Source organism: Symphalangus syndactylus, chromosome 9 (assembly GCF_028878055.3).
Source record: "Symphalangus syndactylus isolate Jambi chromosome 9, NHGRI_mSymSyn1-v2.1_pri, whole genome shotgun sequence".
NCBI classification, from domain to species: Eukaryota; Metazoa; Chordata; class Mammalia; order Primates; family Hylobatidae; genus Symphalangus; species Symphalangus syndactylus.
Window position 1 is genome coordinate 46,881,707 of NC_072431.2, and position 25,992 is coordinate 46,907,698.

The following is a 25,992-nucleotide window of genomic DNA, read 5'->3' on the forward strand; positions in this document are numbered from 1 at the left end:
TATGTTCAAATGCCAGTGAAACATCTAAGCACAGTAAGATGACTTCCTGAATTGAAAATCAAAATGGTTTTGTAAAGCCAGGAAGACTTAGCTTTATTTTTCTTTTGTAAACTTGCAGTAAGTATTCCATGGCATACTTAGGAAGATCAATGTATCTTCAGCTTTGTTTTATACAGCTGTGCAGGCACAATGGTGAGTGAAAGCTCATCTGGGTTCTTAATTGAATATTCTCCTAGAGATGCACCAAAACAGATCAAAATGACTTTCTTTTAATTTCCTTAGGGGACAACTTGCTGGCATGGCCAATGCTGAATTTCCATCTTGCCTCTTTCTCTTCTTTTTGAGTTTCTCCCTTTGAACAACACTGTAATAGCTGCTGGCTATGCAATTAGGCATCTCTGCTTCCCCTTCAATCTTTTTCTCCTTATTAAGCTAGTAGGAAAATGTTAAGCCCTTAGGCATCTGCATCTATTAATAGGAAGAGAAGATTAACTGTCACTGTTGCATAGATTCATGATTAGTACACTGCTGACAGAGTTCTGTTTTATTTCCTCCTTTTTGGCAACAAGAAAGCCATGGGCATCATGGCAACATCATAAAGTAACTCTGCAGTAGGGCCTCTAATCTCCTTCTGATAGGAGATTGTTGGCCCTCAATCCTTAATTGTTCACTTATGGGATTAAGACAAAGGAAACAAGTAAACTTAGTACAAGACTCTTACGTAACAGGTAAAGAAATAGAGGTCATGTGATCTCTCATGGGGCATGAAGGTAATTCATGACAAAACAGAAACAAGTAGAGTATCAAGGTCACCTGCTATTTCCAACTCATCATACTGAAATCGTTATATTCCCTAGTATCTCAGAACCAGAAATTAAACTTTGTATATATCAAATACTCAAATTATTCTTTCTGGGATAAAAGAAAAAATTCAGAACAGAATTGCCTGTGTTACCAGGGGGTCCTTGCTCCCAGAGCTCCCAAGATGGCGGCAGGCCACTTCCAAGATGGTGGCAAGCCTCGTGTTCTCTGACCTGGGGTTCTTGGCCTCACGGATTCCAAGGAATGGAATCTTGGGCCATGCGGTGAGTGTTATATCTCTATTAGAAGCCGTGGGTCACGGAAGAGAACCATGGAACCCAGTGACTAGTGTTCAGCTCAATTAGGCTGAACCCAGGCACTTAGCCATGCAGGAACAATGGCAAGCCTTTAGCCCAATCGGGAGCCGATTGGGAGCGGCAATGGGTGCCTCCCTGGATCAGGAGCACAGCAGACACCCTGCTGGATCTGGAGGGATGGAAGTCAGCGGCAGGTCTGTGATGGAGGCAAACAGCAGTGGTGGACAGCAAGTGAAAGCTCAGCTCGAGCCATAGCAAACATGGACCAGAAGAGTGCAGTTGCAAGATTTAATAGAGTGAAATAGAGTGAAAACAGAGCTCCCACACAAAAGGAGGGGACCCAAAGGGGGTTGCTGTTGCTGGCTCAAATGCCTGGGTTTATATCCAGATCATTGTCCCTCCCGCTGTGCTCTCAGGCAATAGATGATTGGCTATTTCTTTATCTCTTGTTTTTGTCTAATTAGCATTTTAGTGAGCTCTCTGATTGGTTGGTGTGAGCTAAGCTGCAAGCCCCATGTTTAAAGGTGGATGCAGTCACCTTCCCAGCTAGGCTTAGGGATTTTTAGATGGCCTAGGAAATCCAGCTAGTCCTGTCTCTCACCGGAATGGAATTACCAAAAAAAAGGGTTAGTTGTAAAGAAAAGGCAATGAATTGTTTGTGGTACAGGCCACTCCAAAAGATTTATTTGCTTAATCAGAAAATGTTTTCTTCAAAGCATCTGGGAATTCTCAGTGCATATCATTCATTTGGGTCTAGTTTTTCTTTTTCTACAAAAAGGCTATTTTAAAGCATAATTAGGTAAGCTAAAATTTATCAAACACAGGTCATATGTAGCATAATTAAGTGATCCTCAAAGAGTGATGCCTGGACCAGCAGCCACAGGATCACCTTAGAAATTTATGGAAATGCAAATTATCCAGCCCTATTGAATCTGAAATTCTTGGGAAGGCAGATACCTGTGTTTTAACAAGTTCTCTTGGTGACTTTGATGCATGCTACAGTTTCAGAACAATTGGCAGAGTCATTAAGAAAACTGTCTCTTAAGTCATTGAGTTTGAATCCCAGCCTGCTACTTAGGAGTGTGACTATAAGCACATCACTTAATTTTTCTATTCTTCAGTTTCTTCTTTTGTAAAATGTAGGCTACATTTTCATAGTGCTGTCTCCCATCCAAGTACTAACCAGCCCCAACTATGGTTAGCTTCCAAGGTCAGAGGAGATCAAGCACATTCAGGGTGGTAGAGCTGTATACTTATTTCATAATGTTGTTATGAAGATTTAGCGAGTTGATATATGTAGAGTGCTCAGAACGGTGCTTGGCGTATTATAAGCTTTATGTGTATGATCATTCTTAGTATTACTATTAACATTGTCACATGACAACTAATCTACCAGTTTAGCTAATTGAATTTATCTTCAAAAATGGCCTTGAGGAACAAGACTGCTAGAAATAGTGGCTTAAAAAATTATTTGAAAAAGGTTGTCATGAAGAAGATAAGCTTGAGTCAAAGGACACACTGTAATACCTGAGAATTAAGGCTACTCGTGGACTTAGGGATCTCTACACCTAATAGTTGATATATTTCCACAAAAATGCAGTAGAAAACAAGCTTCAATGCAGCACATTTTTCCATCAGCTGTTTAAGGATATGCATCCATTCTATGAATAAAGGGGCTTTATTTTCCACACATGCACCAAAAATCTCAATTATTTCCATTTTTCTTTGTGAGAACCAATGTTTCAACCATCCCTGGCCTACAGTCACTTCACAGGAATCAGTAAAGGAATCTGTAAAAGAAGGAAATGTTGAGAAAGCCTTTGATTAAAAAACAAAGGATTGAAGCTTGTCATCTTATACTCTTTCCTCTTCTTTGACCAAGGATTCTCAAACTTGAATATGCATATAACTCACCTGGGGATCTTGTTCAAATGCAAATTCTGATTTACTGGGTTTCCTGTAGGGCTAGTAATTCTACACTTCTAATAAGCTTCCAAGAGATGCTGATACTGCTAGCTCAGCCTCCACACATGCTGTAGCAAGGATTTATATCACAGCTGATTATTAACAAATCCTGCTGAGTCTTTCTTCATGGACTTTTCAACATCATTTCTCTGTAGCCATCCTGGTTCAGACACTTAACCATGTTTCTGATCTTCAATCTTCCTCACTTTAATTCACCTGTCCTACCACTGCCAAAGTCATTTTCTCCAAGTAGTGTTTTGATCACATTTCTCCTGTGTTCAAAAACTTTCATTAGATCCCCTGCCTAAGATTCATGCACTGAGCATCAACCACATATTGGGAGCTCTGTTATATCCTGGGAATATAAAAATAAATAAAATATTGGCTCTATCTTTGAAAAGCTCAAAAAACTAAATAATTTTAAAACAATAAAAAAAGGCAATAGTACATATATACCATGAAATACTGCAAAAGCATCAAGAAAGGAGTTTAAGAATTGCTTACATAGGCAACACATTACTTTTACAGGATGAATGAGGACCTTTGAAAATTAAACCCAGTGAAAATGGCAAGGAAGGTCATGGAAGAAAAGTGATCAGCATGAACAAAGGAATAAAGTCAGTGGTGGGCTGCTAAATGTCTAACAATGGGCTCTGGGGAAGGAATGTGCACAGTTGGCCCTTGCAAGCAGGTAAGAGCAGACTGCAGTATATCACTGAGTAGAGATGTAAAAATGTGGAAATGTGAGCAGGTAGTAGTTTGGTGCAATAGAATATGGAGTATAAATTTGATTGTCATTATTTAAGATTCCTTTTGTAATATAAACATTCTAGACCATTCAAAAAGCCTTGTGATTTTTCTTTCCCACAATCACCTTAGAAAAGTAGGGATACCAGGTCCTCAGCCATGCTAACCGGACAAAATATATAAACAATATTGTGACTGAAGTTCACTTTCATTAGAGCAACCATTGCTACCAAAGCTGGGATTGTTGTCCTTTCAGCTGGCTCAGCTGGACTCAAAAAAACAAGTATACTAGGGTCAGTTAGTCCATAATAGTTGAGTCAGCTCTGGGGCTAGACAGATGTTCCACTGCTTAGAAGTGTGATCTTTGGAAAAGATTTGTTTAAGTCAGCTTGCACTGCCATAAAAAAGAATACCATAGACTAGGTAGCTTAAATATTTATTTCTTAAAGATCTAGAAGCTGGAAATGCAAGATCCGGTGTCTGGTGAGGGCCTTCTTCCTGCTTTGCAGATGGCTGTCTTCTTGTATCCTCTCATATGGACCAAAAAAAAAAAAAAAAAAAGCATCTCTCTCATTTCTCCTCTTAAGAGAGTGCTAATCCTAACACACTGTGGGTTAGGATTTCAGCATATAAACTTTAGGTGGGGGTCTGGGGCAACACTCAGTCCATAACAATATTTAACAACATTGTACTTACTATTTGTCACTGGAAAAGTGGAGACAGTAATTGTACCTTACCTTTTAGAGTTTCTGAAAAGATTAAATCAAATATAACAGGACTAAAGTCCAGCTTAAGTGACAAGGATATCTAGGGTTCTCAGTAAATGTTAGTGTGATGGTTGTTTTGGCTACTTGACTAGGCCGCAAGGTGCCTGGATATTTGATTAAATGTTATTCTGGGTATGTCTATGAGGGTGTGTCTGGGTGAGATTAACATTTGAATCAGTAGGCTAAGTAAAGCAAATTGTGTCCCTCAATGTGGATGGGCCTCACCCAATCTGTTCAAGGCCTGAAAAAGCCAAAAGGCTGACTAAGGGAGAATTTGCAGTCTTTGAGCTGAGAAATCAGTTTTCTCTGACCTTCAGACTCAGACTCAGACTAGAACTTACACTATCAGCTCTCTTCCTTACTAGGCCTTTGGACTGTGACTGGAACTATACCATTGGTTTTTCTTGGTTTTCAGCTTGCTGGAGCTGGAATCACATGAATCAATTTCTTATTGTAAATCTCTTCTATAATGTATGTATATACACCGACACCACTCGTCCCTTCCCCTACAACACATTTCTTATTGGATTCTCTTTTTTACTGTTCTGTTTCCCTGGAAAACCCTGATTTATACAATTAGTTATTATTGTTATCAGAAAGACAGCTCAGAGGAACCAAGATTCAAAATCATCTGTTCACAAACTTGGTGGTCAGAATGAATGCTGTAGAAGGTCAGATTAGAACCCTAAGAGTCTTCAGTGATTATAATTAAGATTTCTTGTTTTCCACAACCTTTCATGCCAGCTTGGCCCCACATTTGGGATGGATGGCCATGAAGCTTAAAGGATTCATGCTTTGTTACCTTAGACCACAATGGATATTTAGAACTCTTTGGTGTCCATGTTGGTTATTCAACCCATGTTTCTGCAGCACAAACAGCGTGGCATTTGATTGCTAATAGGTAGACAAGATGAGTTTCCCTGAATGCCCTGAATGTTCTGCAAAGTGTAATATAACGGTCACTGGACAGGTGGAGAACTTCTGTGTACAGAATCATCTTTCTATTTCTCAAGCTTCTCATAATTGAAGCCACTTATATTATATACATGAACCCCTGATAATGACTTGGGCATAACTTTGCTGCTACAGAAAATAGCTTTCATTACCCCCAAAAAACTACATTTCCTTCAATGTCCAGTTTTAAATCAATTTCTCCATAAAGCCTTCTCTATTTAAATCAGGTTTTGAAGTGGCCACTGGTTCTTCTTAATTCCCAGAGGATTATATGGCTAGACACTCAATGGGAGTTTATCACATGTCTCATTATTTTTAAATGGTTTTATAACGTTTTTAGAATATAAAAAGCAAAGATATTTTTGACATTTTTATGTAATCTGCAAGCCCTCCATATGCTAGTTAGTATTTTACAAGCATTACAATCATGTTAGCAAATTAATAAGCACTTACTTATTGATGAACGTGATGATTATGGGGGTCAACAATGGGATAAGGTCTTGCCTTTAGAGACCATATGTAAATGGGAGATTGTCAGGCCTCTGAGCCCAAGCCAAGCCATCACATCCCCTGTGACCTGCACATACACATCCAGATGGCCGTTCCTGCCTTAACTGATGACATTCCACCACAAAAGAAGTGAAAATAGCCTGTTCCTGCCTTAACTGATGACATTACCTTGTGAAATTCCTTCTCATGGCTCATCCTGGCTCAAAAGCTCCCCCACTGAGCACCTTGTGACCCCCGCCCCTGCCCGCCAGGGAACAATCCCCTTTGTCTATAATTTTCCCTTACCTACCCAAATCCTATAAAACGGCCCCACCCCTATCTCCCTTCACTGACTCTTTTTGGACTCAGCCCACCTGCACCCAGGTGAAATAAACAGCCTTGTTGCTCACACAACGCCTGTTTGGTGGTCTCTTCACACGGACCCAAGTGAAATTTTGGTGCCGTGACTCAGATCGGGGGACCTCCCTTGGGAGATCAATCCCCTGTCCTCCTGCTCTTTGCTCAGTGAGAAGGATCCACCTACGACTTCTGGTCCTCAGACTAACTAGCCCAAGGAACATCTCACCAATTTTAAATCAGGTAAGTGGCCTCTCTTTACTCTCTTCTCCAGCCTCTCTCACTATCCCTCAACCTCTTTCTCCTTTCAATCTTGGTGCCACACTTCAATCTCTCCCTTCTCTTAATTTCAGTTCCTTTCCTTTTCTGGTAGAGACAAAGGAGATGCGTTTTATCCGTGGACCCAAAACTCCAGCGCCAGTCACGGACTCAGGAAGACAGTCTTCCCTTGGTGTTTAATCACATGGGGATGCCTGACTGATTATTCACCCACATTTCACTGGTGTCTGATCACCACAGGGATGCCTGCCTTGGTCATTCATCCACATTCCCCTGGTGGCAAGTCAAATGCAGGGACACTTGCTTTGGCTGCTCACCCACATTGCAGCCCAGGGCTGCTCACCCAACCCCTTCTCTCGGTTTCTCTACCCTCTCTTCTCTCCACTTTCCAGGGGGCAAGCACCCCCCATCCCTTCTCCACTTTCCTGGGGGGCAAGTACACCCCACCCCTTCTCTCTGTGTCTCTATCCTTCTCTTTAAACTTGCCTCCTTCACTATGGGCAACCTTTCACCCTCCATTCCTCCTTCTTCTCCTTTAGCTTGCATTCTCAAGAACTTAAAACCTCTTCAACAGTCACCTGATCTAAAATCTAAGCATCTTATTTTCTTCTGCAATGCCACTTGTCCCCAATACAAACTCGACAGTGGTTTAGAATAGCCAGAAAACAGCACTTTCAATTTTTCCATCCTACAAGATCTAGATAATTCTTGTCGTAAAATGGGCAAACGGCCTGAGGCGACTGACGTCCAGGCATTCTTTTACACATCAGTCCCAGTCTCTATTCCCAATGCAACTCATCCCAAATCTTCCTTCTTTCCCTCCTGCTCATCTCAGTCCCAACCCCAAGTGTTGCTCAGTCTTTCCAATCTTCCTTTTCTACAGACCCATCTGACCTCTCACCCCCTCCCCAGGCTGCTCCTCGCCAGGCCGAGCTAGGTCCCAATTCTTCCTTAGCCTCCGCTCCCCAACCCTATAATCCTTTTATCACCTCCCCTCCTCACACCTGGTCCGGCTTACAGTTTCATTCTGCGACCAGCCCTCCCCCACCTGCCCAACAATTTCCTCTTAAAAAGGTGGCTGGAGCTAAAGGCATAGTCAAGGTTAATGCTCCTTTTTCTTTATCCCAAATCAGATAGAGTTTAGGCTCTTTTTCATCAGATATAAAAATCCAGCCCAGTTCGTGGCTCGTTTGGCAGCAACCCTGAGACACTTTACAGCCCTAGACCCCAAAAGGTCAAAAGGCCATCTTTTTCTCAATATATATTTTATTACCCAATCTGCTCCCGACATTAAATAAAACTCCAAAAATTAAATTCCAGCCTTCAAACCCCACAACAGGACTTAATTAACCTCGCCTTCAAGGCGTACAATAATAGAGTAGAGGCAGCCAGGTAGCAATGTATTTCTGAGTTGCAATTCCTTGCCTCCACTGTGAGACAAACCCCAGCCACATCTCCAGCACACAAGAACTCCAAACACCTGAACCACAGCTGCCAGGGGTTCCTCCAGAACCTCCTCTCTCAGGAGCTTGCTACAACTGCTGGAAATCTGGCCACTGGGCCAAGGAATGCCTGCAGCCTGGGATTCCTCCTAAGCCATGTCCCATCTGTGAGGGATCCCACTGAAAACTGGACTGTTCAACTCACCTGGCAGCCACTCCCAGAGCCCCTGGAACTCTGGCTGAAGGCTCTCTGACTGACTCCTTCCTAGATCTTCTCGGCTTAGTGGCTGAAGACTGACGCTGCCTGATCACCTCAGGAGCCCTGTAGACCATCACAGACGCCGAGCTTTAGGTAACTCTCACAGTGGAGGGTAAGTCCGTCCCCTTCTTAATCAATATAGAGGCTACCAACTCCACATTACCTTATTTTCAAGGGCCTGTTTCCCTTGCCTCCATAACTGTTGTGGGTATTGATGGCCAGGCTTCTAAACCTCTTAAAACTCCCCAACTCTGGTGCCAACTTGGACAATATTCTTTTATACACTCCTTTTTAGTTATCCCCACTTGCCCAGTTCCCTTATTAAGCTGAGACATTTTAAACAAATTATCTACTTCCCTGATTATTCCTGGACTACAGCCACATCTCATTACCACCCTTCTTCCCAACCTGAAGCCTCCTTTGCGTCTTCCTCTCATATCCCCCCACCTTAACCTACAAATATAGGACATCTCTAAGCCTTCCTTGGTGACTGATCATGCACCCCTTACCATCCCATTAAAACCTAATCATCCTTACCTTTCTCAAGGCCAATATCCCATCCCACAGCATGCTTTAAAAGGATTAAAGCCTGTTATCACTCGCCTGTTACAGCATGGCCTTTTAAAGTCTATAACTCCCCTTACAATTCCCACATTTTACCTGTCCTAAAACCAGACAAGGCTTACAGGTTAGTTCAGGATCTGCACCTTATCAACCAAATTGTTTTGACTACCCATCCCATGTTGCCAAACACATATACTCTCCTATCCTCAATACCTCCCTCCACAACCCATTATTCTGTTCTGGATCTCAGACATGCTTTCTTTACTATTCCTTTGCACCCTTCATCCCAGCCTCTCTTCGCTTTTACTTGGACTGACCCTGACACCCCTTAGGCTCAGCATATTACGTGGGCTGTACTGCCACAAGGCTTCACAGACAGCCCCCATTACTTCAGTCAAGCCCAAATTTCTTCCTCATCTGTTACCTGTCTCAGCATAATTCTCATGAAAACACATGTGCTCTCCCTGCTGATTGTGTCTGGCTAATCTCCCAAACTCCAATCCTTCTACAAAACAACAACTCCTTTCCTTCCTAGGCATGGTTAGTGCAGTCAGAATTCTTACATGAGAGCTGAGACCATGCCCTGTAGCCTTCCTGTCCAAACAACTTGACCTTACTGTTTTAGCTTAGCTCTCATGTCTGTGTGCAGTGGCTGCCGCTGCTTTAATACTTTTAGAGGCCCTCAAAATCATAAACTATGCTCAACTCACTCTTTACATTTCTCATAACTTCCAAAATCTATTTTCTTCCTCACACCTGATGCATATACTTTCTGCCCCCCTCCACTACCTCTCAGCAAGCCGAACTCATTGCCTTAACTCAAGCCCTCACTCTTACAAAGGGACTATGCGTCAACATTTATACTGACTCTAAATATGCCTTCCACATCCTGCACCACCATGCTGTTATATGGGCAGAAAGAGGTTTCCTCACTATGCAAGGGTCCTCCATCATTAATGCCTCTTTAATAAAAACACTTCTCAAAGGCACTTTACTTCCAAAGGAAGCTGGAGTCATTCACTGCAAGGGCCATCAAAAGGCATCAGATCCCATCGCTCAGGGCAATACTTATGCTGATAAGGTAGCTAAAAAAGCAGCCATCAAAAGGCATCAGATCCCATCACTCAGGACAATGCTTATGCTGATAAGTTAGCTAAAAAAGCAGCTAGTCCCAACTTCTATCCCTCAAGGCAGTTTTTCTCCTTCTCATCTGGCCACTCCCACCTACTCCCCCCTGAAACTTCCACCTATCAATCTCTTCCCACACAAGGCAAATGGTTCTTAAACCAAGGAAAATATCTTCTTCCAGCCTCACAGGCCCATTCTGTCATCATTTCATAACCTCTTCAATGTGGGTTACAAGCTGTTAGCCCGTCTCTTAGAACCTCTCATTTGCTTTCCATCATGGAAATCTATCCTCAAGGAAATCACTGCTCAGTGTTCCATCTGCTATTCTACTACTCCTCAGGGATTGTTCAGGCCCCTTCCCTACACATCAAGCTCGGGGATTTGCCCCCACCCAGGACTGGCAAATTGACTTTACTCACATGCCTCGAGTCAGGAAACTAAAATACCTCTTCGTCTGGCTAGACGCTTTCACTGGGTGGGTAGAGGCCTTTCCCACAGGGTCTGAGAAGGCCACCATGGTAATTTCTTCCCTTCTGTCAGACATAATTCCTCGGTTTGGCCTTCCCACCTCTATACAGTCCGATAACAGACTGGCCTTTACTAGTCAAATCACCCAAGCAGTTTCTCAGGCTCTTGGTATTCAGTGAAACCCTCATACCCCTTATGGTCCTCAATCTTCAGGAAAGGTAGAACGGACTAATGATCTTTTAAAAACACACCTCACCAAGCTCAGCCACCAGCTTAAAAAGGACTGGACAATACTTTTACCACTTGCCCTTCTCAGAATTCGGGCCTGTTCTCAAAATGCTGCAGGGTACAGCCCATTTAAGCTCCTGTATAGATGCTCCTTTTTATTAGGCCCCAGTCTCATTCCAGACACCAGGCCAACTTGGACTGTGCCCCAAAAAACTTGTCATCCATACTATTTTCTGTCTAGTCATACTCCTATTCACCATTCTCAACTACTCATAAATGCCCTGCTCTTCTTTACACTGCCAGTTTACACTGTTTCTCCAAGCCATCACTGCTGATGTCTCCTGGTGCTAAACTCTTTTGTTTGTTTTTTGAGATGGAGTCTCGCTCTGTCACCCAGGCTGGAGCACAGTGGCACGATCTCTGCTCACTGCAAGCTCCGCCTGCCAGGTTCACATCATTCTCCCGTCTCAGCCTCCCAAGCAGCTGGGACTACAGGCACCCGCCACCACTTCTGGCCATTTTTTTTTTGTATTTTTAGTAGAGATGGGGTTTCACCATGTCAGCCAGGATGGTCTCGATCTCCTGACCTTGTGATTCGCCCACCTCGGCCTCCCAAAGTGCTGGGATTACAGGCTTGAGCCACTGCGCCTGGCCCCACCACTCTTAACTCTTAAAGTAAATAAATAATCTTTGCTGGCAGGGCTATGCTGAACCTCCTTGGGCATTCTCTAATTAGACGTCCTGGGTCCTCCCAATTCTTAGTCCTTTAATACCTGTTTTTCTCCTCTTATTCCATTTAGTTTTTCAATTCATACAAAACTGTATCCAGGCCATCACCAATAATTCTATATGACAAATTTTTCTTCTAACAACCCCCCAACATCACCCCTTACCACAAAATCTTCCTTCAGCTTAATCTCTCCCACTCTAGATTCCCACACCACCCCTAATCCCACTCAAAGCAGCCCTGAGAAACATTGTCCATTATCTCTCTATACCACTCCCCAAAATTTTTGCCACCCCAACACTTTATCACTATTTCGTTTTATTTTTCTTATTAATATAAGAAGACAGGAATGTCAGGCCTCTGAGCCCAAGCTAAGCCATCATATCCCCTGTGACCTGCTCATACACATCCAGATGGCCATTCCTGCCTTAACTGATGGCATTCCACCACAAAAGAAGTGACAATGCCCTGTTCCTGCCTTAACTGATGACATTACCTTGTGAATTCCTTCTCCTGGCACATCCTGGCTCAAAAGCTCCCCAAATGAGCACCTTGTGACCCCCGCCCCTGCCTGCCAGAGAACAACCCCCTTTGACTGTAATTTTCCTTTACCTACCCAAATCCTATAAAATGGCCCCACCCCTGTCTCCCTTCACTGACTCTCTTTTCAGACTCAGCCCACCTGCACCCAGGTGAAATAAACAGCCTTGCTGCTCACACAAAGCCTGTTTGGTGGTCTCTTCACACGGACGTGAGTGAAAGAGATGTCTTTTTTGGAAGTACAATCAAGGCTGTGGAAGTCCAGAAATGCACATAATTAATCTGGAGGAAAGCCGTTTCTGGATAATGACTTGATAAATATTTTGAAATACTGAACAACCCTCATGGGAAACTGGGATTAGATTATTATTTGTGACAAAATATTTTGCTCTCTATTTTTGTCATTACTTCCACTAAGCCTGAAAGCATATTTTGGTTATACGGGCAATTTTGGAAAAAGAAAGAAGCCAGTGGATGTGGGAATCAAGTCTATGGGAATTGACTCACTATCTAACCATGTCCAAGGCTCCATAACTTGCGCTTTACCTTGCTGATATCAGAAGACTAACAAATTAGGACTGGCTCAGAAACAAGGCAGCCGTGAATCTAGCACTTGGCCTCAGTGCCTGTGGCTGAACACATCTAGAAAAGGCAAGGCCTAATATGGGAGAAATAGACATAAAGAAACATTCTGGTTTAACATTTTTTAAAAAGTGGTTTTTCACTATTAAGAAAGATTTCTTGCTTTTTGAAAATGGGTGTGAAATTTTATAACAGATTTTCTTATAAAACGAGACAAGCTTTCAGTAGAAAACAAATACCAACAGGGTTTCCTAAACTCTTCACCTCCTCTCTACCCAAAAGTGATAAACAAAGAAGCACAGCACCATAAAGGTAGAGAACCTCTCCGCATGGACCAAATTTGATAGACAATTTAATAGCAAGCAAAGGCACAATCTGCAATAAAGACTTATAAGCACAACACTGAAAAACATTGAGGTTGATATCTGATACCTTTGACATATTTTCTAAAATAAACTTTCCTTTTAGAAAAATTTTAGATTTACAGAAAAATTACAAGAATAATTCAGAGTTCCAATTTCCACAGTTTCCCTATTATTAACATCTAGAACCTTAGTATATATGTGTATTACAATTAAAGAACAAATATTGATATTTTATTACTAACTAAAGTCCTTATGTTATTCAGATTTTCCCAGTTTTTCCTTGCTCTCCTTTGTCAGCTCCAGGATTCCATCTAAGATGCCACAAGACATTAGTCCTCATGTCTCTTTAGACTCCTTTAAGCTGTGATGGTTTCTCAGACTTCCCATGTTTTTTATGATCTTGAAATTTTTGAAGAATACTAACCAGATATTTTGATACATTGCTAGATAAACTTTCTGATATTTTATTGAGGATTTTTACATCTATATTTATCAGATGTAAATATTGGTCTTTCCTTTTCTCAAAATATCTCTATTAGGTTTTAGTATTAGGATAATGTTGGCCTCATAGAATGAATGTGGATATGCTCCCCCCAATTCTATTTTCTGGAAGAGATTTGGAGAATTGGTATTATTTAATCCTTAAGTGTATGGTAGAAATCACCAGTGAAACCATATGGGCCTGTTGCTTTCTGTTTTGAAAAGTTATTAATTTTTGACTCAATTTAACAGATATGGATCTCTTCAGAATATTTATTTCTTGATTCATATATGTTATACCTTTTGTAAATGTTCCATAGTGCTTTAATATTCTGTTCTCTCATTTTCATTCTTCCCTTTGCATTTCAGTTTGGAAAGTTTCTATTGGCATATCTTCAAGCTCACTGATTTTGTTCCTTGTTCATGTCCAGTTTATTGATAAAGCTGTCAAATACAGTCTTCATTTCTATGACAGTATTTTTTAATTTCTAGCATTTTCTTTTGATTCTCAGTTTCCATCATCTCTCTTCTGACATGACCCATGTGTTCTTGCATGTTGTTCACTCTTTCCATTAAAGCCCTTAACATATGCATAATAATTTAAATTCACTGTTTGATAATTCCACATTTTTTTCCTATTTGAGTCTGGTTCTGATATTTGCTTTTCTTTCCAGACTATTTTCCTTACCTTTAAGAATGCCTTGTAATTCTTGGTTGAAAGCTGGATATAACAAACTGGGTAACTGAACTGAGGTAAGTAAGTATTTAGCATAAGGTGCTTATGTTAATCTGACAAGGAGACAGCCTATGTTTAATGTTTTCTGTAGCTGTAGGTGCCAGAGACTTCAAATTCCTATAAAGCCCTTGTTCTTATCTTCTCTATTGTTTCTGGTCTTTCTTTGAAGTCCTACTCAAATAGAGTATGTGTGTAAAGTACTTTCAATTGTAATCCGCTGTTTTTATACTGAAGGCCTATTGGTACAAGAGAGGGGAAGCACACTACAAACTTATAGTTAAATTTGCCTCTTTCAATGGGCTGGTCCCCCTTGGTTATGACTTTCACAAGTGTGTTTTGGCTTTGTCTTCTTCCCTTCCTCTTCTCTCTCCCATACTGAGGAGACAAGAAGGCCAAAGGGCACTAGAGTTGGAGAAATTCCCTTCTGCAGCAGAAGGCCCTGGTAAAGTCTTTTTCCCTGGTGAGTAGAACTGTTATTGAGAATGCTTTGGTCTATTTCAAAATGGTTACTTTTGCACTCCACCTGCCAGAGCCACTGTGGGATTCTCTGTTCCTCACCATGAGAAGCCAATGTGGCTACTTCACCAAGCATAATGACTTCTAAGCTTGTTACATGTCAGAGGTAAATCCAGAAGGCTCCAATCAATTTTTAATTGTTCTGTTGATTTTAGTTCTATGCCAAACCTAAAATATTTGCAGTAGCTTCCAGATTCTAAGGAATTATCCTGAGAAAATTCTTCTAATGAACATTTTTACCAAGCCTAAGACTGGGATGGCAGGCAGTTTATTCCTATGGTACCATGTGCTTTTATTTTGCTTTAAAATCTAAGATAAAACAATAGATAAATATTATCTTATGTTTACTTTTTTAAGGAAACTTCCAGGAAATTATTTTCCTTAATAAATTAGTTATTTAAACATTATTTAGGGCAGCTAAGAAAGAAATGACCCCATACTACAGTAACTTCTTCTGTTGTTGTATGTTGCCAAAAGCACTGGACTAGGTATTTGAGATGCAGATTTGCATACTGATCATTAATTACCAGCTGGATCTCTTTCAAAGTAGTTCACACCCAAATTTCTCAGCATGTGATTTTGAATAATCATACTTGCCTATCTAATTTTCAGGGTAGTTAGGACTCTGAAAGGGCATGTGAAACTTTATTTTGCAAAACACTACAGAAATGTAGAAAAGAAACATTAATAACTCTCATGCACATCCACCCAAGGGTGGTCAATTAAAAGAAGCAGAGAGCTTCTACTACTGGCTGAAAGAAACCCCATTCTCAGACCACATTCATGTTAAGACTGAGTAAATTGAGAGGCCAAACAGAACAGAACGCAGAGAGAAAGGGGACATAGGTTTTATATTCTTGACTCTCTTGCCTTCAGCTGGGCAACAAAGCCTAGATGACTTTGTTGAGAATAATAAGTGGTGTATAAGCAAGTGTAGGATGACCAATAAGGTTCATCAAAATAAGCAACCGAGTGCCCAGTTTCTCAGAACAGTTAACTAAATGAAGAGATTTAATTGTCTCTATGATAGCATACTCTTGTTGTAATGCTCAACCTGGTTTTTACTGACTCTGTTTTTAGACTCTCCCTTTTCCTTTAATCACCTAGCCTTGTTTCCACCTGAATTGACTCTCCCTTAGCTAAGAGAGCCAGACAGACTCCATCTTGGCTCTTTCACTGGCAGCCCCTTCCTCAGGGACTTAACTTGTGCAAGCTGATTCCCAGCACATCCAAGAATGCAATTAACTGGTAAGATACTGTGGCAAGCTATATCCGCAGTTCCCAGGAATTCGTCCGACTGATAACACCCAAAGCCCCGGTCTATCACCTTGTAATAGTCTTAAAGCCCCTGCACCTGGAACTGTTTACTTTCCTGTAACCATTTATCCTTTTAACTTTTTGATTACTTTACTTCTGTAAAATTGTTTTACCTAGACCCCCCCCCTTCCTAAACCAAGGTATAAAAGTTGATCAAGCCCCTTCCTAGAGGCCGAGAGAATTTTAAGTGTTAGCCGTCTCTTGGTCGCCGGCTAATAAAGGACTCTTAGTTCATCTCAAAGTGTGGCGTTTTTCTAACTCGCTCGGGTACAACATTGTTGGTGGCTGATAAAGTCAAGTGGGGAATCCCAGCACATATTACCATGTCTGTTGGCCAGGCCAGTAGACAACTTATGTTCCTGGTTTGACAATATGTCTTTTCCTTTAGCAGTAAATCCAACCCGAAAGACAAACTATAGGCAGAAAATGCTCATAGCCTATGCCTTTAGTAGTAACACTGGGTAGATAACTTGATTCCCTAATAAACATTTGTCCCAGGTGTGTCATAAAGCATAGAAAGGGAAGGCAAAAATTCCCCCTAATTGTGTTTTCGACAAATGCGTTCCTATTTTTTAACATTGAAAGTGGTAAAGTTTTGTATTATCCACTGTTTGTATTCTCTGTTCCATAACACACACAGATATGTCTTGTCAAAGTGCAAATGACTTCACTTCCTCAGGATATTTAGTGTTGGAAAGGAATGAGGAAGGGACCCAGCATTTCTTGAGCACCTGCAATGTACCTAGCTCAGTGGGAGTGGATGCATGTTAGACGGAAGTAGATGGCAAGGCAAGCTAACTTGGATTTGGATCCTTGATCACGCATGCTGTATGAATTCAGGCTATGAGTTTACTCTCTCAATACGCCGTTTTCCCCCCTCATTTGTAGACTGGGGATAATAATGCAATTTGCCTTAAAGGATTTTGGAAAGTTGGTAAATCTAAAACACATGCCACTATTCCGGTGCAGAGATGCCAGCTATTTTTATTTGCATATATTATCTCAGACCATCCTTTCCGGAGCTCTATCAATTAGGTATATTCCACTCCAATTTTATTTAAAAAAAAACAATAAAGAAAAGCTAAGAAATGTGCTCAAATGAGAAATATGGCAGAATTTGGTGAGGGTTTTTCTGGCTCCCATATCTGGGCTTTTTCACTCTATTCTGGAATTTTGGAATGGCATTACTAATATAAAATATTATATATTTTGTTATGTAACATGTATTAACATAATGCAAATGACATATATGTTCATGTACTTTTAATTTTCTCTTTAATTTAAAATATTAGCTTTACTTATGCCTTTCTTAAAGCCAAAAGTTTTGACCTATAAGTGAAGTGGTAACTTATCTCTCATTTACATTTCTTTCTTTGTGGAAAAAAAAATTCAGACTACAGTGAGAAAGGGTAAAAAGTTCAGCAATTACCAATTTGGTTTATGTGTTCAGACCTTATATGGATCATTGTATTGTATGAATCAAAAGGTGAATCATTGAAACAAATTGCAAACAGATAGCAAATTTAAAATACCCATCTTCAATGCACATATTTGGATTAGTTTTTGAAAAATTTATATAGTTTCAATAAACTAATTATTAATATTTATTTTTGGATTGCTTTGTATTATTTTTTGCATGGCAAAATTATACTAGATCTGTATAATTTTCAAATACGAGGAAAATGTAGACCAGGTAAATTAAATTCACTAAAGAAATAGCCTATATACTAAATTTTAGGGAAAAACAGTATTCAAAAATATATCATTATACCCGGGGCTATAAGCTGAACTTATAGAAAGAAACTGATTTTTAAAAAAGACGCAATTTCAAAAAATTGAAAAAAATTGTGTTCTTTCATTTTGAAATTTGACTGCAAATTGAGTATAATCATATGAATTTTATTTAATTCCAATAACATGCTTGAAAGAAAACAATGTAAATGAATAGTGCATGGAATGTTGTCATTTTGATTATATAAATTAAAATTTTTGATGTAGAGTTATTAAGCAATTTTCTCAGATGCTAATGTTTAACAGAGGAATGCTAATTTTCTTTTTCTTGCCTTGATTAATTAATACTACTTTTATAGAATTTTTTTAAAGATTATTGCTTAAACTTTAATGAAGCCAGTTAGTTCTCAACAGAGAGTAATATGATATCAGTTGTTGAAAGATAGGTAGAATGACTAATTATTTCAGTAAAGCAAGATATTTCTCATACATGGGCATTAACGATAGTGGAAAAGCTACCTTTTGAGGGTGGGATGGAAAGACAGCTTAATATGTGAGAAGATTTTGAAGACAATTACTAAGATGAAAAGAATAACATATATTGTAAATGTACCTGCTTTGTATAAATATAATAAAAGCAATAATAAATGAGCTTATTTTTGTTTGCTTTCTAGAAAACAATTTCCAGTAATGTTCAATGTTTCAAGTTAAAAAAGCAAAGAACTGAACAGTTCATATAGTAGTTACATATTCCATATAAAAAAGAAATTATATAAATTAAGTATATAATTATACATTATAAGTATACAAAATACAGGCATACTTGTCCATTTTTGCAAACACACACACACACACTGGAGGTATATACCAGAAGGTAAAATAGACAACTACAGAGGGCAGTGTGGTAAAGATAAAAAAGGAAAAGAGACTTCCCTAAATACAAGATTTTATGTAATTTTGACACACATGTATGTTTTATCTACTCAAAAATATAAAGTTATATGAAAAAGCAAATGCTAAAACTTAGAATAATGAATAGAAATAAACAATCCTAGCTACTTATCAACTTGGACACATTAATACAGAGGTGCAGTCTCAGAAACATTATTTCAAGAGACTTTTTTTTTTTTTTTTTTTTTTTTGAGACAGAGTCTCGCTCTGTCGCCCAGGCTGGAGTGCAGTGGCACAATCTCGGCTCACTGCAAGCTCCGCCTCCCAGGTTCACGCCATTCTCCTGCCTCAGCCTCTCCGAGTAGCTGGGACTACAGGCGCCCGCCACCACGCACGGCTAACTTTTTTGTATTTTTAGTAGAGACAGGGTTTCACCGTGGTCTCGATCTCCTGACCTCGTGATCCGCCCGCCTCGGCCTCCCAAAGTGCTGGGATTACAAGCGTGAGCCACCGCGCCCGGCCTCAAGAGACTTTTAAATACTGTATTCTGTATATTCTTGGTGACACATATGTTAAGGACCGAAAAAAAAAAAAAGAAAGAAAGAAAAGAAAAACCAGCAAAGAAGTCTTTAACTCAGTAGGTACAATGCTAATAATATTATTACCATGGTAACTCTGAAACTATTCCAAATATACTACCTGTGTAAGATAAAGAAAACAAATAATTATGTTAATGTATTAATTATATTAGGAAACAAGGTTTTCAGTGCAATAAAAATAATGCAGGCTGGGTGCAGTGGCTCATGCCTGTAATCCCAGCATTTTTGGAGGCCGAGGTGGGCGGATCACTTGAGGTCAGGAGTTTGAAACCAGCGTGGCCAACATGGTGGAACCCCATCTCTACTAAAAATACAAAAATTAGCTGGGCATTGTGGCATGCGCCTGTAATCCCAGCTACTCGGGAGGCTGAGGCACAAGAATCACTTAAACCCAGGAGGCGGAGGTTGCACTGAGCCGAGATTGCACCACTGTACTCCAGCCTGGGCGTCAGAGCAAGGCTGCATCTCAAAAAAAAAAAAAAAAGATGCAAATATAAAATCAACCAAATTAAGTAAAAAATATCAATATGATCACAAGGTGTTGATTAAAAAAATTTTCTAGCTCTGGTCTCTGAATGTAAAAAGAATTGAAGTTGTCTCAATAGCAATGAGCACTCCTTGTATATAAATCTTGGTTTTAAATATTATTTTTAACTAAAACAAATCAGAGCTTCCTGGAGAAATTAGTATTCCATGTAAGGGGGAAAAAATACCTTAATTGTAGGACATCTTGTTATGCCAGAAAACAAGGAAGAGTTCAAAGACTGCTGATACTATATCAAATGGAACCAGGACCCAGATGGAATTATTACTGGAATTGTCACTGGCCAAATTAGGTACAATATAAATATCAAATAAATAGCGTCTACAATTGATATTTATACACTCGATACTTAAAAACCCATAATGAAAATCAAAAAGAAAGAGGAAAAAATTCATATGCCACGAATGAGATTGATTATTACAGGACCTCCTTACACTGAAATTGAAAATTAAAGATACAAAATTAACAATTTAGTCTGCATTTTCATAAGACTTTGGAGTTCACCACAGTGGCTGATGATCAAACTCTATCAGGTAACAATGTCAGCTAAAATGAGGGGGAAAAACGACAGAATTAGAAAATCACAATTTTGTAACACCCAATGAAATAACTGATTCATACAAAGATCATAAATGGATCCTAAAACCATTAGGTGAAAGGTTGAGTGAAAGTGGATATTTGCAGAATATTATCCAGTAGATTATTTTCTAAATGCAAAAAAAAAAAAAAATATATCTTTCCCCAAAACTAATAATCTGGCTATCATTATCATAGCCAAGTGATCCAATCTGTTACCACTAATAGTGGGGCCACCTAAACATTGTCTGCTATCGGATATGATATAATATGAAATACACAGTATGACCTATGAAATATTCTTGCCAAAAATATATAAAAAATAAGCTTTCAATTCTAACTTAGAATGCCTATGTAATATAATTATTAGAGATGAAAGCTAAATGAAACCATGTGCAAACAATCACGATTCCAATAATATTATAATTGCAAGATAATTGACCTGTTCTCTTAAAAAATTATGGTCATGAAAAAAAGTCATTCTAGAATGATAGAAATGGAAGCAAAATCATGGCCAAATTAAATGAATGAAACTTGGTAAGATTTATGGAAAAAATAAAAATTTTTTTGTGCAATGGGAAAATTTGAATATGAACTGTGAATTAAATGATATTGTAATCAATTGATTATCTTATGTGACATAATGATATATGAGCATATAAGAGCAAGTTCTTATTTTAGGAGTGGCAAAATGTAATTTTAGAAATTAAGTGTGATGTTTGCAACTTGCTTTGAAATGTTTCAGAAAAAAATATAGATATAAATAAAGCAAATGTGGCAAACTGTTAAAAATTGGATGTATGGGTATTCATTACACTATTGTTTTAGTGTATACAAATGTTTTTGAATATTAATATTAAAATATTTAGAAAAAACTGAAAAAATAAATTATGAATAAAACTTTCATTTTGAGTAATGGGTAATTTTTTAAAACTTTTTATGTGTTACCTATCACTGTTTCTTTTAGTGCTTGAAATGCCCTGATTTGAGCTAATGAGAATCCCTTTGCATAGCATGAGTTAAACCCAGCTGATTTGGATTAATCATGTGCTTTGCTCCAGAAAAGCCTGGAATATGATAATCCCTTGGCCAATCTGTGAATTACATTAACTACAGATAAGTGGTGTCCTTTAATTACAGGTCTGCAGGACATACCTGCCTATCAGCATTATTTGGCAATGATAATTGGACTCATGTTTTGCACATGGTTTTATTAGAGATTCAGGGGTTTTGATGGTTAAGGTTGATTATAGAATTGGAATGTACCTATAAGACTTGCTTAATATAAGAGATTCTTCTCACAAGCAGAACTGGGTTTCCTGCTACCAAGCTGCTTCACAAGCATGCCACCCATGATCCAAAGTTGAAGATTTGTCTTGATTTGTCAGTGCTTCCTCTGCAAACCAGTGGTAGAAAATCAAAGAAGCCTAACCCTGAAATCTCCAGATCCCTTTCAATCCATATCCTTCCCCTGCAGTCGTTGTACTACCTCCTTTGCCTATAATAAAGCTATTCCATGAGTGAAACCACTGGAGTCCTGGGAGTCTTTTCAGGATCCAACACTTAAAGCAATTAATGTGTAGTTAAACTTACTTCTATATCCTTTTGATACACTCCCTTATTCTTTGAGCATTTCCTTGCTTTTTGGCATAATTTATCCTACGTATATCTTGTACATTTCCTTTCCTAGACCTGGAATCAACGATTTCTTCAAGGAGTTCTAATTGCTTTCAATGGACTATTACATTTAAAAAACAAGTTGGGGCCCTAGGGATGCTTTACTCTTTGTAGGCCCTTTCAGTGACAAAACTAGAACATATGTTTCTAAAAATAGAATAATGAGTTTATATTAGTATTTCCAATTCACTTTCAAACATCAAAATGATTTTTCTGAATTTTGTTGATGGTATATTAGCATATATGTATAAACATATATCAGTGCACTATTATTCGTTTAGTAGTATATTAATATGTATTTTCTCTTTCTCTGAAAACATTGTTTCCAAAATATCACAACATAATATCTGCAATTTGCCTACAATATGTGAATTAAATGGTTTTACTCTAGAATATCAATCATAATATAAAAATAAGAAACTGTCTGGAGTTTAAGATTTCTTTGTTGTTTATGTCTTCAGGATATATTCCTCTAAGAATGTACACAGTGTAGTCTTGAAATTTTTGTCTGTGTGGCTATGTTGCAAATGTGGTGTATTAGGCCATTCTTGCACTGCTGTAAAGAAATACCTGAGACTGAGGTTTAATTGGCTTACGGTTCTGCAGGCCAAATTGGAAGCATAGCAGCATCTGCTTCTGGGGAGTGCTCAGAAAGCTTACAATCACCACAGAAAGCAAGCGGGGAGCAAGCACATCACACAGCGAAAACAGGAACAAGAGAGACAGCAGTGAGGGAGGTGCCATATTCTTTTAAATTATCAGATCTCACAAGAACTCACTATCACAAAGATAGCACCAAGCCATGAGGGATCCACCCACATGATCCAAACACTTCCCACGAGGCCCCCGGCTTCCAGCATAGGGGATTACTATTCAACACTAGATTTGGGCAGGGACAAATATCCTAAATATATCACACTGTAAATAGACTATTCACTTATTCACAATTCTGAAACCTCAAAAGCTCTAAATCCAAAAGTTTGCTACTTTGTTATTTGTAAATTTGAGATCAAAACTAGTGATTTGCTTCCTCTTGTATTCAATAGTATGGGGTTTGGTTTGTTTTCTTTCTAAACTAATTTTATTATTTAATTAAAAAAACATTTAAATGGTTGTAGTCAAAGCTATATTTAATAGTCTATTAAAAGAAGTATTGCATCCATTGCTATTCCACTTTGCCTACCTCCTCCCATGCCATAGACAGGTGTTCCTTTTTGAAACTAAGTGAATTATGTGGGTCTATAGATTTCACTATTTATTTCCTTTTCTTCTGTTATCCAAAAGGAAGTATGCTACATATATTATTCTACACTTTTCTTTCTCTCCCAGCAGTATGTCTTAAAGATCTCACACATTCAATATATAAGATTTTTCTCATAATTCTCATGGCTGCATTTAATCACAGTTAGAAAGCTTTTATCCATTCTCAGTCTATAAAATAATCATTTTTTGAAGTAATTGTTTGGCTTGATTATTACAAGTGGAATTTCTGACTTAGTTGGGTTTCATTCTAGTGTGTGGTATGAGGTAAGTGTCCAATTTTCCAATTTTTTTTCCAATGGCCATCAAATTCCTCATTCCATTTATTTAAAAGTATGACTTTTCCCTAGTGATTTGAGATTCACATCATATAGTGCATGATCTAATATATAATAAGCTTCCATCTGTACTTATTTATATTGCTTTAGATTGTTTTAAAATAATTTTCCTTTTCTATTTACCCCCAGCCTGATCTGTCATTGTTTTTCTTTTCAGAACTAAGTACTCCCTTGAAATTTGTGTATATTATTTCATTTTGTGTTTTTATATTTTAATGCACTTATATGTATAAATTATTTTGTCTGATTTTAAAATTATATATAAATGTTAAACTGTGATAAGTATCTTTATGCAACTTGCTTTCTTTCATCTAAACTATGGTTTTAGGCTCTATCAAAATTAGTATATATGATCAACTTCATTTAGTTTTAACTCATATTTAGAAGGTCCAAAATCACTTACAATTCTGAAATCTCAAAAGCTATTTTGTTGTTTGTTTGTAAATTTGATAACAAAACTAATTTTTTAACAAAACTCCTGAATGTACATTGATGTAATTTATTACCTTTATCAATAGCTATATATTTTACTGTATATTAATGAGCTTGAATATAGAGAGGTATTCCAGATTCTGCTTGAGGTCTCAGTGAATATTTAATATATACAGTTAATCACTTTGCTACAATGAAAAATTTCTGAATTTGAAGGCACTTCTAACCCCAAGGGTAGACTGAAAAAAAATAGCCTCAATAATTTGCAACTTCTCATGTGAGAAGGTAGTGTGTATTTATCCACAACTTCAGTCTGGATTGGCTATTTGATTGCTTTGGCCAGTAGCATGTTAGTGATGGATCACAAGCAGAAGCTTGAAAGGTGAGCCCATATCAGATCTTGATTAGTTGCTGTTCATAGAAATCCTGTGACTACCACCATGACAAAAAGCCTGGGCTTGCCTGATTGCTGATCAGAGATACATGGCTCTGCTATTCCCTCTCCCCAGCCAGCAGCCAGCCAACTTCCAGACTTGTGAATGAGGCCACATACCAGCAGGTGCCTGCAGATGCATGGTTGAGCCCAGCCACGACCAAAAGAAGTTTTCAGGTGAACCCAGTTTAAATTGCCTACCCACAGAAACATGAATTAAATAAATAGGCATTGTTTTCAATGATTAAATTTTAAGCCTGTATTATTATGCAGCAAAAGCTAATACAGATAAGAAACTACGAACCTGCATTCCATCAGATCCATATATGACTATGTAGGTATTTATTTCCTTATTGATGGATGTTTAGGCTGTGTCCAATTTGCCACCTCTAAAATAATGCAATGAGCATGCCTCCTTTGAGTACATGAATAAGAACTTCTCTGAAGTATATGCTTAGAAAGAAAACTGAAAAGTTCTAAGAAAATTTCAATTTCACTATATAAACCTACATTGGTTCCCATCATTTCATTACATTAGCACCAATAATGTATAAAATTTCTATTTATTCAAGCTTTCTAATTTTAACCTGTTTTTTTTCCTACTTACGAGTCCTTGAAAATGAATATTTCAATGGTGTTTTAATTTTCATTTCTCTGATTACTGGTAAATTGGAATATATTTTTATATACTTTCACTTTATGAACTTACATATTTTCTTTTCTCTGAAATGTTAGCATGAAGAGTCCATGTTTCTATTTGTAGAAGGTGTTTTACATATATGTTACATATTTACTTAAATATATTAAAAATAACTTTTGTTAGTCCTGTAGTTCTCAACCTTGGTAATATTAATACAATAGATTAATTTAGGAAACTTTAAATAATACCAATGCTCAAGGCTGTTGATCTCACATAATAATCACAATCTTTTATATTTCTTGCACAGGCCTTTACTGGCCTGTTTTTTATAAATTTCCTCTTGGCTTTGGACATTGCCACCAAAATGTTGCTTTTGAGCTCCCTTTTACCACCCACCTCCATCTTCTTTTAAGCTTGGAGTAAGTCTAAAACATTGGCCAAGATTACTGATACATGTTTTTTTCTACTTTTGGTCTACATAAGTGTTTAACTTGTTGTATTATTGGTTTTTGTTTAGACCACTAATCCTTTTTATTGTTTATATGCTTTACATTTCACTGTTTTTTTTTTTTTTCTGATGTTGTATGGAGAGATACTAAAATAACTGCAGGATGCTATGTTGACTTGGTCCTCTTCATTGTTAAACACAACTGCCTAGATAATTAAAATCAGTAATGATTTTCAATCCTTATTTATTATTCAGTCAATGAGGTAATAAATACCTTTTTTTCCTATTTATTGTGTACTCTACTAGGCACTAGTTGTAGGATGATAAAATCACCATCTTGCCTCCCACCAACTCCCACCAAAAAAAGAAAAGAAAAGAAAACCAAAGAACAAAAT